The sequence below is a fragment of the Macaca nemestrina genome, chromosome 10 (genome assembly GCF_043159975.1).
Source record: "Macaca nemestrina isolate mMacNem1 chromosome 10, mMacNem.hap1, whole genome shotgun sequence".
Classification (NCBI taxonomy): domain Eukaryota; kingdom Metazoa; phylum Chordata; class Mammalia; order Primates; family Cercopithecidae; genus Macaca; species Macaca nemestrina.
The window spans coordinates 117,802,928-117,816,075 of record NC_092134.1 but is presented as its reverse complement, the minus strand read 5'-3'; the positions used below and the strand labels follow the sequence as shown (position 1 = coordinate 117,816,075).

The following is a 13,148-nucleotide window of genomic DNA, read 5'->3' as shown; positions in this document are numbered from 1 at the left end:
TATTTTGAACACGAAATTTTTTTAACATCAATGTGTGGGAAAACAAGCTGGTGTTGCACAGAACTCTGCTAACTCTTAAGTTGCCATCGATCCATTACCCTAGTCCTTTAATGGTGTCACAAAGTATTAGTGAGTACTACCCCGATCTCACTGGCACCATCAAGCTTTGGGAGGTGTGAGTCATCAGACATTGTTTTTAACTTAACCTGGGCCCTCGGAGACTGACTGGATGGCTGCACCGATACTGTGCCCCTTACTTCCTTTCTAGCTTTTGTTTGATTACTGATATCTTAACACACATCCATGGAACTTAATGTACTAGCTCTGCTTTCCCTCTATGAAAATACTTTCATAATCTGGAGTTTTACATCTACCAGAATACACTTGGCTCTTACCTGGCATTAAATCTCGATCTTCACTTGAGTGCTTCTTAAAATTATTGTTTTTGGGCTCCATACTTGACATCTCTGCTCTCCTCCATTGGTGTGAATAATTGGAAACTGTCTTGCTAGATCATTATTTCTATTTTATTGGCAAATAGACTAGCAAAATATAAAAGTATAGAAAGTACCCCCAGGGTTTACACAGTGGGTGACAGAGCAAGTTAACAAAATACGACGCAGTTCACAGTGTAACATACCTATCACTCTATTACAATTTTCCTTTCTTCCTTGAGTCTACTGAAGTCATCCTTCTATATAACAATGGATAATAAAGAAGATTGGATAATACATACATACATTTTATTTAAGGCACATGATTTTTATGTTTCAATTTAACTTTTCATTTTGAAATAATTTCAGGCTTAAAAAATGCAAAAATAGTACAGAGTGCCCATATATTCTTTACCCAAGTTCCCCACAAATTAACATCTTATAGAACCAATAATACAATTATCAAAGTCAAAAGATTAACATTGTTAAATACTATTTGATGATCTATGGCCCTTTTTGAAATACCAACAATTGACTCACTAATGTCTTTTTCTTGGACCATGAGCCAATATTTAGTTGTGATGTTTTCTTTATCTCTTTCCATCTGGGACAGTTCCTCAATCTTTCTTTGTTTTTAATGACCTTCACACATTTTTAAGGGTCCTGCCAGGTTATTTTGTAGTATGTCCCTTTTGGATTGTCTGGTATTTCTTCATGATTAAATTCATGTTATGCATTTTTGGCAAGAACATGACAGAAATTACTTTTTGTGCCCTTCTCAGTGAATCATATGAGAGGCACATGATGTTGATATGTCTCATTACTGGGGATGTTAACTTTGATCATTTGTTTAAAGTGATGTCTGCCAGGTTTTTCCACTGTAAAGTTACTACTTTCCTTTTATAATTAATAAGTATTTTGAGAAGAGATACGTTGACATTCTGTAAATATCCTATTTATCATTATATTTTCACCCACAAATTTAGCATCCATTTGGATGATTCTTGCCTGAAACTATTATGACTGTGGTGTTTACCAAATGGTGACTTTCTATTTCCATCATTCCTCTTAACTGGCATTCTTCCTGTTAAAAAAGAGCTTTCTTTTCTCCCTCACTTATTTATTTGCTCAATAATTTCTTACAACCTTATGGACTATATTAAGAATATCCTATTACTCTCATTATTTTCTTGCTCAAATGTCCTGAATTTGGAAATACGGAGCCACTTCAGGGAGGATCCTGCATTATTTCAATGTTTTCAACATTGTTTACTCCTTCCCTACTTTCTGGCACCACAAGATGTTCCAGACTCTTATGACATACGTTTCTGGTTCTGGCCCTGGATCATCCATTTCTACAAGCATTCTTGGTTTCTTTTGCTAGAGAATGGTATTTAGAAACCAAGAACTAGGTACCAAATGTGCTCATCACTATTGGGGTGTTAATGCTTCTAGGCCCTCTCAGCAGATAGAGCTGGGAATATATAAATGAACACACGCACATACTCCTATTTCATTATTTGTATATCTGTGATACATATTTTTCTTATTGATATCTAAGATAAAAATCTAATAACCAGGCTTCATTCTAGCCCTCTTCCTTTCTTTGACAGAGAGAAAATAGCTCTCATCCACAATCCTAGGAGATATTTGAAGCAGTTTTGGAAATGCTAAATCTCACCCCTGTGGAAAATTGAATCACTCACCCATATCTTGTGAAATACAAATACTCTGATAAGAGTGCAATAGTTCTTTTTTGTTAATTTTTAAAACATCTTAGAGCCTAACTCCAATTGTTGTTTGGCAGTCACTTAGATTAACTCTTTTTTACCCACTTCCTTCATCTGTAATTCCTAAGAATACAGTTAAGTTTTCTTGCTATTTTTTAATATTTCATGTGGGGTACCCTGAATACTCTAATTCACTTTGATTATTTATTTTTTGAGTATGTGAAATATTAACACAGTTCCAAAAATCAGAACTATACCAAAAATGTCCCTTCAGATAAATATCACTCCCTATCACCTCTTCACTCTTGTTCCCTATTCCCATTCTTTCTATCCCCTTCCCCGGGCCCAACCAGAGTATTTAATCCGTTTTATTAATTTCTGGTTTGTCCTTCCTATTCTTGATTCCAATTAGCAGATACATATATACTTTCTTATTTTATTTCCATTCCAGATGATGTTCTTCATTCTGTTTTCTTCAACTACCCTCCTCTGCACGAACATTTAGGTAGTTTTTAATAGGTTACAATTATAAAAAATGCCATGATGAATAATCTTGGGCATATAGTTTTCTTTTTCTTTTATTATCATTATTATTTTTTGAGACGGAGTCCCACTCTGTCGCCCAGGCTGGAGTGCAGTGGCACAATTCTGACTCACTGCAACCTCCACCTCTCAGGTTCAAGCGATTCTTATGCCTCAGCTTCCCGAGTAACTGGGATTACGGTTGGCCACCACCATGTCAGACTCATTTTTGTATTTTTAGTAGAGACAGGGTTTCACCATGTTAGCCAGGCTGGTCTCAAACTCCTGACCTCAAGTGATCCACCCGCCTCAGCCTCCCAAAGTGTTAAGATTACAGGCACGAGCCACTACCCCCAACCCAGGCTAGTTTTAATATTGTTGATATTGTGTCTTCAGGATTAACTGCTAGAAGTGGCATTGCTGGGTCAAAAGGTTCAGTGTATATGTAGATTTGTTTAGACATCACCAATTTCTCTCCCAAAGGCTTGCATCAGTTTGCATTCCCATCTGCAATGTATGAGAATAAAGCCTGTGTTTCTAATTCTCCCTGAAATCATTTTAGCAAGATGCTGAGCAGCGTTTGAATGGTTAATTCGTGTTTACCTCCTCTCACTGCCTATAGATAATCATCTAACTATGGTGCTAACAATTAAGGGAAAGGTTTACATAAATGTAAAGGAAGAAGAACAGAAAAAACAAGGAGCTGGGAAAAAAATCACTCTTGGAAAAAAAAAAATAGTTGGCTTTGATCACAGCAGCTCAGGATGAAACTATACAGCTTAGCGTCTTCTCTTTGAAAGCTTAACAAATCAAGAAGATTTTGCAGTAATTTTTCCCATGGCCAAGATTAAGCCCTGCCTCCTTTATGTCCCCAAGATCTATACTCACATTACAACAAGTGGCATATAGTACTTAAGTTATCTGCTTAAATGCCTGTCTTGCATTAGGCTTTATACTTTTGAAGTAGACACCATATATTATTCAATGTATTTATCCCAACTCCTAGCACAATGTTCAACATTGTGCTTTCCCTGATAAAACTTTGTTAATTCAAATATAATTTCAATAAACTTTGTTCAATCAAATGTAAATTAACATTTCCTGAGTGCTGCTTCTGTGCCAGACGACACCCCAAATATTTTACAAGTATTACCTCATTACATCTTTAAAACAATCATGCAAGGCTCATTTTATTCTTATACTAATTTTATAGATGAGGAAGCAAAGGCTTGATGAAGATGGCAAGTAACTTGTCTAAGGTGATAGATCATGAAAAAATGGAGTTGAGAGTTGAGTGGAGTTTGAACTGATGTCTGTCTCATTCCAAAGAGCAGCAGGGAGAAATAGGAACCTTCCTCATCCCACTTAGGTAAGCAAGTTCTCACTCTGCCTACGGTAAGGACAGAACTAATTCTATATTAATTTAAGGATTTCATGCTAGTAGGAAGGAAAGAAAAGGCGGTGGTTTAAATAGTTTCCAAATAGACTCTTAGGAAAGCTTTCTGAGCTTTTCACCTTTTGGTGAACAAAGCTCTGGCTGCTCGGATACATGCACACATTTGTTACACCCTTGTGACTGTGGTTTACGTACAAGCATCCTATTAAAAGAGCTTTTAAAAGACTGCAATTTGATTTCCTTTCGGACAGTAAAGGGAAAATAAAAAGATGTTCTTTGCCCTCCTGTTCTAATCTGTGTTTGCAAGTGAAGTCTGTAGTTCCCAGAACTCCCTCACCAGCTTGTTACATTTCCATAAATCTGTCCAAGAATACAACATTGTTCACGCAAAAATGTAATATCAACTGTAAAACACATGCACATGATACCTGGGTCCAATTGGCCCTCATTTTGTATATAAGTAAAAATAAGCACTGCTTTAACTCTTAGAAATGACAATATCACATTATTTAGATAAGAGCCAAAAAATCGTTATTGAAATTCTGATAGCATTTGCCTTACTGGTAAAAGAAAATTACCTGTAATACATAGTTTAAATAATTACTTTTAAACAAAAGCTTCTTTTCTGCATTGCGTATTTATCTTTTGAGACCAACTCAGCAGGGCTATGTATTTTATTAAAATTGCCTTCAGACTGCTAATGGCAGGGCGTCTGTTAGCACAGGAAAAGTGATGGCAGTTTGACTCCTATTCCTAATATTGGGAGTTAGTCCAGACACTTAAGAGCCAGAACTCTGCTGTGCATTTGACTATGTTATCAACACTTTACTTGCTAATGATACTAGTGACAGCATTTCAATATGATGGGTCAGACTTCAATAGGAAAGCTTGTAATTATGCTACGGAACCAAAGAAACCCCCCAAAAACACATCAACGGCCTCCCCCCAAGAATCTCTTTTATCAGCAGATCAGTTGGTGTTAAGCTTCGTGACTGGGAATTATTTAGTAAGCTTCTGTTCAATATTGGTTTCCTTCTCCACCTTCCACCTTGGATGGGGATCCTCCATCAACACCTGATCTCTCCCCATTCAGAAAATGACAACTGAAAGCTTTCCTGTGGTGCAACTGTGTGCCAACTACCCAGCAGAAGGTCACACGGATGACTTCCCTGTGGCTTTTATTTTCCCCAGGGAAATCCACAGCCAGAGCTGACTGCTTGCCAAGTATGCTGAGTGCCACAAACCAGTAGTGCTAAGATCCTCCCATCCTTCTTGATGGGAAGCAGTAAGCAACTGTGCCGAACACCTGTGTCAGCTCCTATTTCTGGGGACACCCCAGGCAAGCACTCATTCAGCATTCAGGGAATAGGGCTCCCCTCTTCCAACAAGCACTTTTGTCCAAAAACTTCTCAGTAGTCATATGATAATAGTTCTGTTTGGCAGATCTCTGTAACATCAGTGTGTTTAACTACTGTTAAAGAGGATGATTTAAATCATTTGTGAGTTAAATATTTTACTATAAGCATCTAAATGAAATCAGCAGAAAGATTCTTTTCTGTTATTGTAAAAGTAAAGGCAACATTCGCTATCACTTCCTTTTGGAGCTATCTCAACCAACCTGAGGAGGAGGAAATGTAGTCTGAGATGTAAATGGCATGACTCTATAGATGGATGAGATCTAAATCAATCTTTTTCCTATAACTGAGAACAATATCACCAAATTGAACCAATGAAAATACTAGCCAAGAAATGAGATGGAGAAGAAGTCAGGCAGTATAATGAGGGTGCCTGTCGCAGAGTAAGACTCAGTAAGAATACATGAATGAATAAATGAGTAAATGAATGAGTACACAAACAACTTTTGATACTTCAAAAAAAATCCATAATGTAGAAATGAATATATTCTAGTGAGCCAATAAAGCCTGCATTTAGTGCTTACTGTTTGCAGACCACTCAGGAGGGCCCTGGGCAGATATTAAAGATAAATAAATGAATAAACAAACCAAACACAACTTCAAGACCATACAGTTTGTAAAGCAGCAAAGCTATAACTCAAACTTGAGAGTTTCTTTTATTTCCACTATTCCACGTGATCTTCAAAATTCTACATGGCATTCAGCACCCTCATCTTGCAGGCTATCCCCTCAGTCTACATCGCTCTTCTTCCACTAAGGAGGCAACTTTCAGCATCAAGTTTAAATTCATAGGGCTGTATCGTCAACTCCCATGCCAGGTCCCAGAATCTCCAATGTGGAATACTTCCTCAATATATCAATATTGGTAACTCAAATATAAAGACTCTCAAAACAACTCACGGTCTCTGACCAAACATTTTTAAAAAAGAATAAATCAATAAAAAGAAACTGCTTTTTGTGATTTCCTGTATCTGTGAATTGCATGGCCTTTATTTCCATTATTCAAGGTTGAAATTGATCCCTTAGCACTCTAGGAAGACATCAAACCCTATCGAATCCATCTTCAGATTTCTGCTTATATCTGTACCCTGGTGTTACCACGTCAGGCCTAACTTTCCTGAACTCTTACTTCATGATTACATTAGTAATCTATCTTCCTTCTTATAGCCATACAGTTTATAAATCAATCAGCCTCATAGTGACATCATAATAATTAATTAATCCAAGGCACAGCGCTAGTCATCACCCTACTTTCCCATGACAAACAAAAAATTTTAATGACTCCACAAGTCCTGTGGAGTTAGGACAAACCACTTAGCATAAGATTCAAAGTCTTCTTATTATTTGAACCCAACTTACCTTTATAGTCACTATTTTACTTTTGTATCCCTTGTGTTGCATCCAAACTCAAGCCCAAAGAGGAACATAAGACACCACAGCTTTAAATATATCCTTGGCAATCTTCCCACTGTCCAACATCTCTGTTGGGCAAAATCGTATGCATCCTTTAAAGCCCAGCTCAAATACTACCTTGTCTATGAAACTGTATCTTTTCTATGAAGCCTTATACACTGTCACCTTGTAGATATTTTGTAGCCTTTATGGCATTGGATTTCACATTGTATTCATTTGGCTATAGCTCTTCACAACCAAATTTATTCAGCACATGCTATTAGCAAAGCACTTTAAAAAGTGTGTTAGGGATGAAGTGATGAACAAGACAGTTCATTTCCAAGTGAAAAGCAGAGGGAAGATAGTCCTTCAAAAACAACCAAAAAATGGGGTGAGGGTTGGAAAGTCATCCACACAGCTGAATGCAACTAAGGATGAAATAAGACAATGACTAAAAAATACCTTTTGGATTTAGCATGATAATAGTTATTGATGATCTTAGCAAGATTTGGCAAGACAGAAGTGGAAGAGAATAGAGCGGTGAGAAGGAAAAAAGAAAATGACCGCAACTGAAGATAAGGCTTTAGGAAAATTTGTACATGAAGGGAGTGGTAGCTAAAGGGAGAGGTAAAATTTTTTTTTAAAGTTTTTATTTGTTTTTAGATGAAAAATTTGAGCATGTTTAAATATTTTGCTTCTAGTAATACAGAAGAAGTTGAAGGTACTGGAGCAGAGAATCAGAGTTTGTTGAACAGGCAATGGGTAAGCATAGGTGGAGGAACTAACTCTTATGGGAGTGGAGAATTTCCTCCACTGTCTGTGGCAGAAAGTGACAGGAATCACTCCAGACTCAAAAACAATCACAGATGAATATGTGAAGTTGAAGTAGGCATGCCCTCTCCGAAAAATAATGTCAAAGAATGATTTCCTTATTTATCAGTTTAATCATGGAAATTATTCTTTTTTTTTTTTTTTTTTTTTTTGAGACGGAGTCTCGCTCTGTCGCCCAGGCTGGAGTGCAGTGGCCGGATCTCAGCTCACTGCAAGCTCCGCCTCCCGGGTTTACGCCATTCTCCTGCCTCAGCCTCCCGAGTAGCTGGGACTACAGGCGCCCGCCACCTCGCCCGCCTAGTTTTTTGTATTTTTTAGTAGAGACGGGGTTTGACGTCACGGAAATGATTCTTATTCTTATGACTGAAAAGGAAAGAATTTAGAGTAAGAATTTTTAGGAAAATAATATTAAATATTCATAAACAGGTATGTATGTATATATTTTTGTTGCATGAATATTCTGATATGCAAATCATGAAAATCTAAGCCTAGATAACCTAGGTAGAGATTTTAAATAGTTTCTAATGCATTGATTAGAAATTTGAAAACTTTCCGGTAAATACTTATTTGGCAATTGAAAACTGCTGCCACAAGATTGCTAGAAGAAGGCACTCCCCACCTCCCAAATTACTTTTTAAATATTTATTTTGATTCTTCACATGATAGAAATGATATTTTTAGAAATAACCCTTCCAAGTATCAATAATATCTACTTTGACCTAATACTTTTCTGAAAATAAATATAGATATTATCCTCTGTTATTTACATGAAACCATATCCCTTATTTTCTCATTTGTATTATAAATGGTTACTTCTAATGTAAGTAACCCTTAATTCACCCATTTTCTCTTTATTACCTAATATTTGTACAATGGCTTGACAAACATGAAGGAACTGCAGCAACAACAACACTGCACTTCTCCCATAGGTCACGGAGGAGGCAAACAGAGGTCAAAGACGCCAAGTCACCCAGCTAGTAAGTTTCAGAGCTGCCTTCAGAATTCAAGCCTGCTAATTCATACTAAATTGATTTGTTTTAACTACTCTATGTTTCCTGCTCATAAATAGTCTCATGGATTGGAATAATTATAATAAAAGAGTTACATGATTTTCAAACACCTTCCTTTGCAAATAGGAGATAAAATTCAGGACTTGTTTCTGGACTTATAGAAAGCTATGTGGTTTGGGTTGAAATTATAAATGGCAAACAAATGAGAAATTCAGCTGTGCCAAGCAACTGATTGAATGCACACAATTTTTAAATATTATATATCATTATCATTAAGGTCTCTATTATAAAACAATGTTATTATACAAAGCCAAAAACCATAATTCAAATTCAAAAGAATTCTGCAAACTAAAGACATGGAAAAGAAAAAGGATAGCTGTATTATCTAACATTAGTCCCTTGAACACAAGCATCAGTCAATATCCTGATTAGAAAATGTTGCCCTAATCATTATTACATCTATTTTTACTCATAATTTAAATTCTGTCTATAAAGGGAAATTTTTTTAAATGATGTGCACAACTTGTAAGTCAGACTGATCCTTAAAATATATGAACCTTAACATGCTCCTCATCTGCTAAGATTCCTTTAATGATCTCCATCCCCCTCAGAATAATATTCAAGGTACTATCATAGTCTACCAGGCTGTAATTGATGGACACCACTCAGCCTCCACAGTGTCATCTCTCACTTGTCTTCTCCTGTCTTCCTACCACTGCCCTGGCCATTCCTTCAACACACCAAGCACACTCTTCATACTGGCTCTTCCTGTTGAATGTACCTCTCCTTCCCCACATTTTGAAATTATTCTCTTATTCCATTCAGTCCTCTGTTCCATTCTCTCCTTATTAAAGAGCCTTTCCCTAGACAGTGTATCTGAGATGGTCTTTCAGTGTTCTCTAGTATTATTTTTCTTCTTAGTACTTATCCCCACTGACATACTCATCAAAATCTTCACATTTTCTTCCATAAGAATGAAAGCTCTGGGAGAGAAGAAATTTTCCTTGTATGAATAAATGAATTAATGAATGGATCATCATCTTTTTATTTATTTCATCTAGCTAAAGAGAAAATTTTTCCAGGGAAATGGCACTACCAAAAACATTTTTATGATCTTGATTTCTTTGAATATTGGTATAATCCAAAGTGAAGTGTTAGTACCAATAGCATTCTTTATCAAATGATAAATTGGCAAAATGGCAAATATGATGGTATTTTTATGTGTGTGCATTATGTAGTATGCAGAATGATTTGTGTTCCATAACCTGCGAGGTAGCATAATGTAGTAGACCTGCATCATGCCAAGAAACATAGATTTAGTTTTATTACTAATGTTTCATGTAACAGAGGATAGTAATTTAGGCTTGTGAAATAAGTTGATTAGACCAAGTTTCTTTCTATCTCATAAGACTATAGGGATCTATGAGATGTTTGTCCCTTCCTTCTTGATTTTGCTTCCAAACATGCAAAAGTCAAACAACAAGTGTATTCAATTTAAGGTCAATATTTATATAATAGTTGGATGCCAAGAACACCCACCACATTTAGCTTCAACTTATTTGGTTTTAATGTTTATTTCCGTAATATTTGCAAACTAAAAATTCGGGGATGTTTATTATCAGAATACTCTTTATCAAAGTATCATTGAAAAGTGGTTCTTAACTCTGCAAGAATCTGTGCAGACACACTTACTTTGGCGTATCATTTCAAATACAGTTTTTTGCAAGACTCTTACCTAATTTAGCTAAAAGCAGAGACTTAAGCATATGCATTGCATCAAGATATAGTTGAAATGTATCTTCCCTTTAAGCTGGTAAGCAGTGTTCTCCCAAGGTACATGCCAATAAAAATGTGTCTAATCCCTAATATCCTAATGTTCATGCTAAAAAATAACAAAATCCCTGAAGCATCCAGATAGAATCACTTTAAGCTTAGTTCCTTTATGAGTAAGTCATTTTAATTGAAGAGATCTGATCACACTGAAGGACAAAGACATTTATCTCTCTGTATAATGAAAACTGAAAAAGCCACTGGTAGTTGTTCTACAGAAGACCTGGATGTGGAGTAGCTAAGACACACTCCAGGGGAGCTGTGGAAGCGGTAACATGGAAGGGGTAACAAAGAGGGAGGGAACCAAGTCTTCACTCATAACTAAGCAATAATAGTGAGAGTTGTGAGCATTGTTGAAACAACCAAGACACTTCCCTGGACCAAGGAATGAACACACAGCCATTAGCCACATTCATGGCAATGGGGACTTCAAAGGCCATTGTGGCTCCAGCTTACTGAGAAATGTGACTAAAACTAACCTTGTACAATGACTGCTGAATGCTCCCAGGAGACTCTTCGACTATTGAGACCTTTTATTTACATAGAAATTGTCCGATTTAATTAACTTTCATTTCATACACCGTAGTCAACATTCTGTAGTTACTATTAGTGTTGGCAAACAGATTGACTCTGAAGCATGTCAAGAGCTTTGAAAGGTGGACCCCAGCACAGAGTATATGGCAGAGAAGAAAAGAAACTCGATTTTCATGACCTGGGTGTTCCGCCACTACAATTACATTTTATTAACATTCTACATGTTTTAAGAATTTGATTCTTAAAAGTCATTAAGGGAAAGTCATTAAGAAGTTTCATTTCAAAACAGTTTATACAAGGAAAAAATATAGAAAAAATATAAATTTGGGCATCAATGTAACTTAGGTAAGAAATTTTTTTTCTATTCTTGATAGTTTCTTTTAATTGGTGGTTTTTTTTTTTTTTTTCATCTTCAAACTATAAAAGGAAGACACCCAAATGCTCGGCTTCTTATATTATTAGAGTGTTACTCATAAATTGCAAACCGAGAACAACTCAAGTAAGCACATGGAAGAAATAAGCAAGTGGCAAGAGAATTAATTGTAAAACTGATGGCAAAAGAATGACCAGCAAATGGTAATGCAAATGTCCTGACCTGCTGAGTCTCCCAGTCCAATCTCTCCCACTCCCGGTGTCCCGGTCTCCTTGATATTATCTATTTCTTGAAATGCTAAAAAAAAAAAAAAAAAAAAAGAAAGAAAGGAAGAAATATTGAAAGAAGGAAAGAAAATATTAAGTGAGAAATCAAAGTAATTCCAAAATACTCAAATAAAAAAATTGAAAATCATAAAGATAGTTAAATGGGATTTCTATTGCAAAATGTTGGAAAAAATATTAAGTAATTTCATTGTAATAATTTTTTTTTCTAGACCAGATTCATAGCCGTAAAACAACATCAGACTCATAGGACTGTGCCAGTTAGTGGCTGATGAATGACAAATCAATGAAAAACTAAAAAATTTTTATTAATGACATTTCAAGATACAGTGACAACTGAAATGTAAAAATATGAACTAATTATTTAGGAGACATATCAATTAAATCACTTAAAAGTCATCATATGATTAATTCAGTCATGTGAGCACACATGTGTGATGCATGGACTCACTCACACAAGTGTGTGTATATAGCCTGAAGTGATCTTAAGCCTAGTTTTACTGAGACAATTACATCCATTTTTTATAGTCCATGATAGGTAGTTTAAAATATATATATAATGCAATATTACTTAGAGCTACAATACTTTATGCAAAACATTCTAATGGGCACCAAAATTTATGGAATACATATGTGTATAAATTTATAGAATAAAATTTATGGAATACATTTATGAAATAAAATTTATGGAATATAAGCAAACCAACTGCTACATTGTACTAGGACACTAAGTTATAAAAGAATAAAGACTTCACAAACCCATTGAATAATTTCCAGGCAAAAATACCAATAATAGGAAGAACAAAATGAAAACAGAAACACTCTATAAGCAGTCACTTTATCAGAGCGAGACTGCAGGGTCATAAAAGCAGAATTTAAGTATTGATTTCCGGGAATGTTTTTGCAAATTTATCTAAGCTCTTGGAGGCTTATTTTCTCAATCTATAAAATGGCTTCATAAGCTTGTCATGAACCCCAAATCCAAGTTTTCAATACCTATAGCTATTTTATTATGATTTTATTATTTATTTGTGATTGCTGACTATTTTTTATATGGGGAAGTTCATCAGCTATTATCTGCTTTTTAAAGTTTGGCCACCAAAATGATGACATTATATGACTTCAAGATGTTTAAGCATAATTATATACGGGATCTTGCAACAAGCTTATTAAAACTGTATAAGTAAAAAGTTTATCAATTTTTTGTCCTATGTTGGTCCTATGTTATCAACCAGATTATGCAGGTCAGTATTTTAATGACGATACTTCAAATTGTACTTTCAGGAAAATAGAATTCCACTTCTGAAATACTGGTGCTGCAGACTTAGAGGTAATCTAAGACCAGGTGACTTGTGCAACTTTTATTTATTAATTTATATTCTTTTTCATTTTAAAAG

General features: G+C 35.5%; 1 protein-coding gene and 1 long non-coding RNA gene across 21 annotated transcripts in view; one reads left to right on the top strand and one right to left on the bottom strand.

The window, feature by feature from the left end:
* LOC105492120 (SRY-box transcription factor 5) overlaps positions 1 to 13,148 on the bottom strand; it is a 1,036,234-nt gene that overhangs the window by 673,554 nt on the left and 349,532 nt on the right. For 17 of the 19 annotated variants that reach the window (XM_071070598.1, XM_071070600.1, XM_011759036.3 and 14 more), the window contains one exon: positions 11,690 to 11,764. The exons of the other annotated variants lie outside the window; for them this stretch is intronic. The gene's annotated coding sequence lies outside the window, so the exon portion shown is untranslated. The remainder of the gene's footprint in view (positions 1 to 11,689; positions 11,765 to 13,148) is intronic. 19 annotated transcript variants of the gene reach the window in all.
* The window catches only part of LOC105492118 (uncharacterized), a 37,566-nt gene that overhangs the window by 590 nt on the left and 23,828 nt on the right, over positions 1 to 13,148 (top strand). Inside the window, exons 2-3 of one of the 2 annotated variants that reach the window (XR_011608453.1) lie at positions 3,900 to 4,055; positions 8,650 to 8,697. This is a non-coding gene — a long non-coding RNA (uncharacterized lncRNA). The remainder of the gene's footprint in view (positions 1 to 3,899; positions 4,056 to 8,649; positions 8,698 to 13,148) is intronic. The other variant, XR_011608454.1, reaches the window with a different exon arrangement.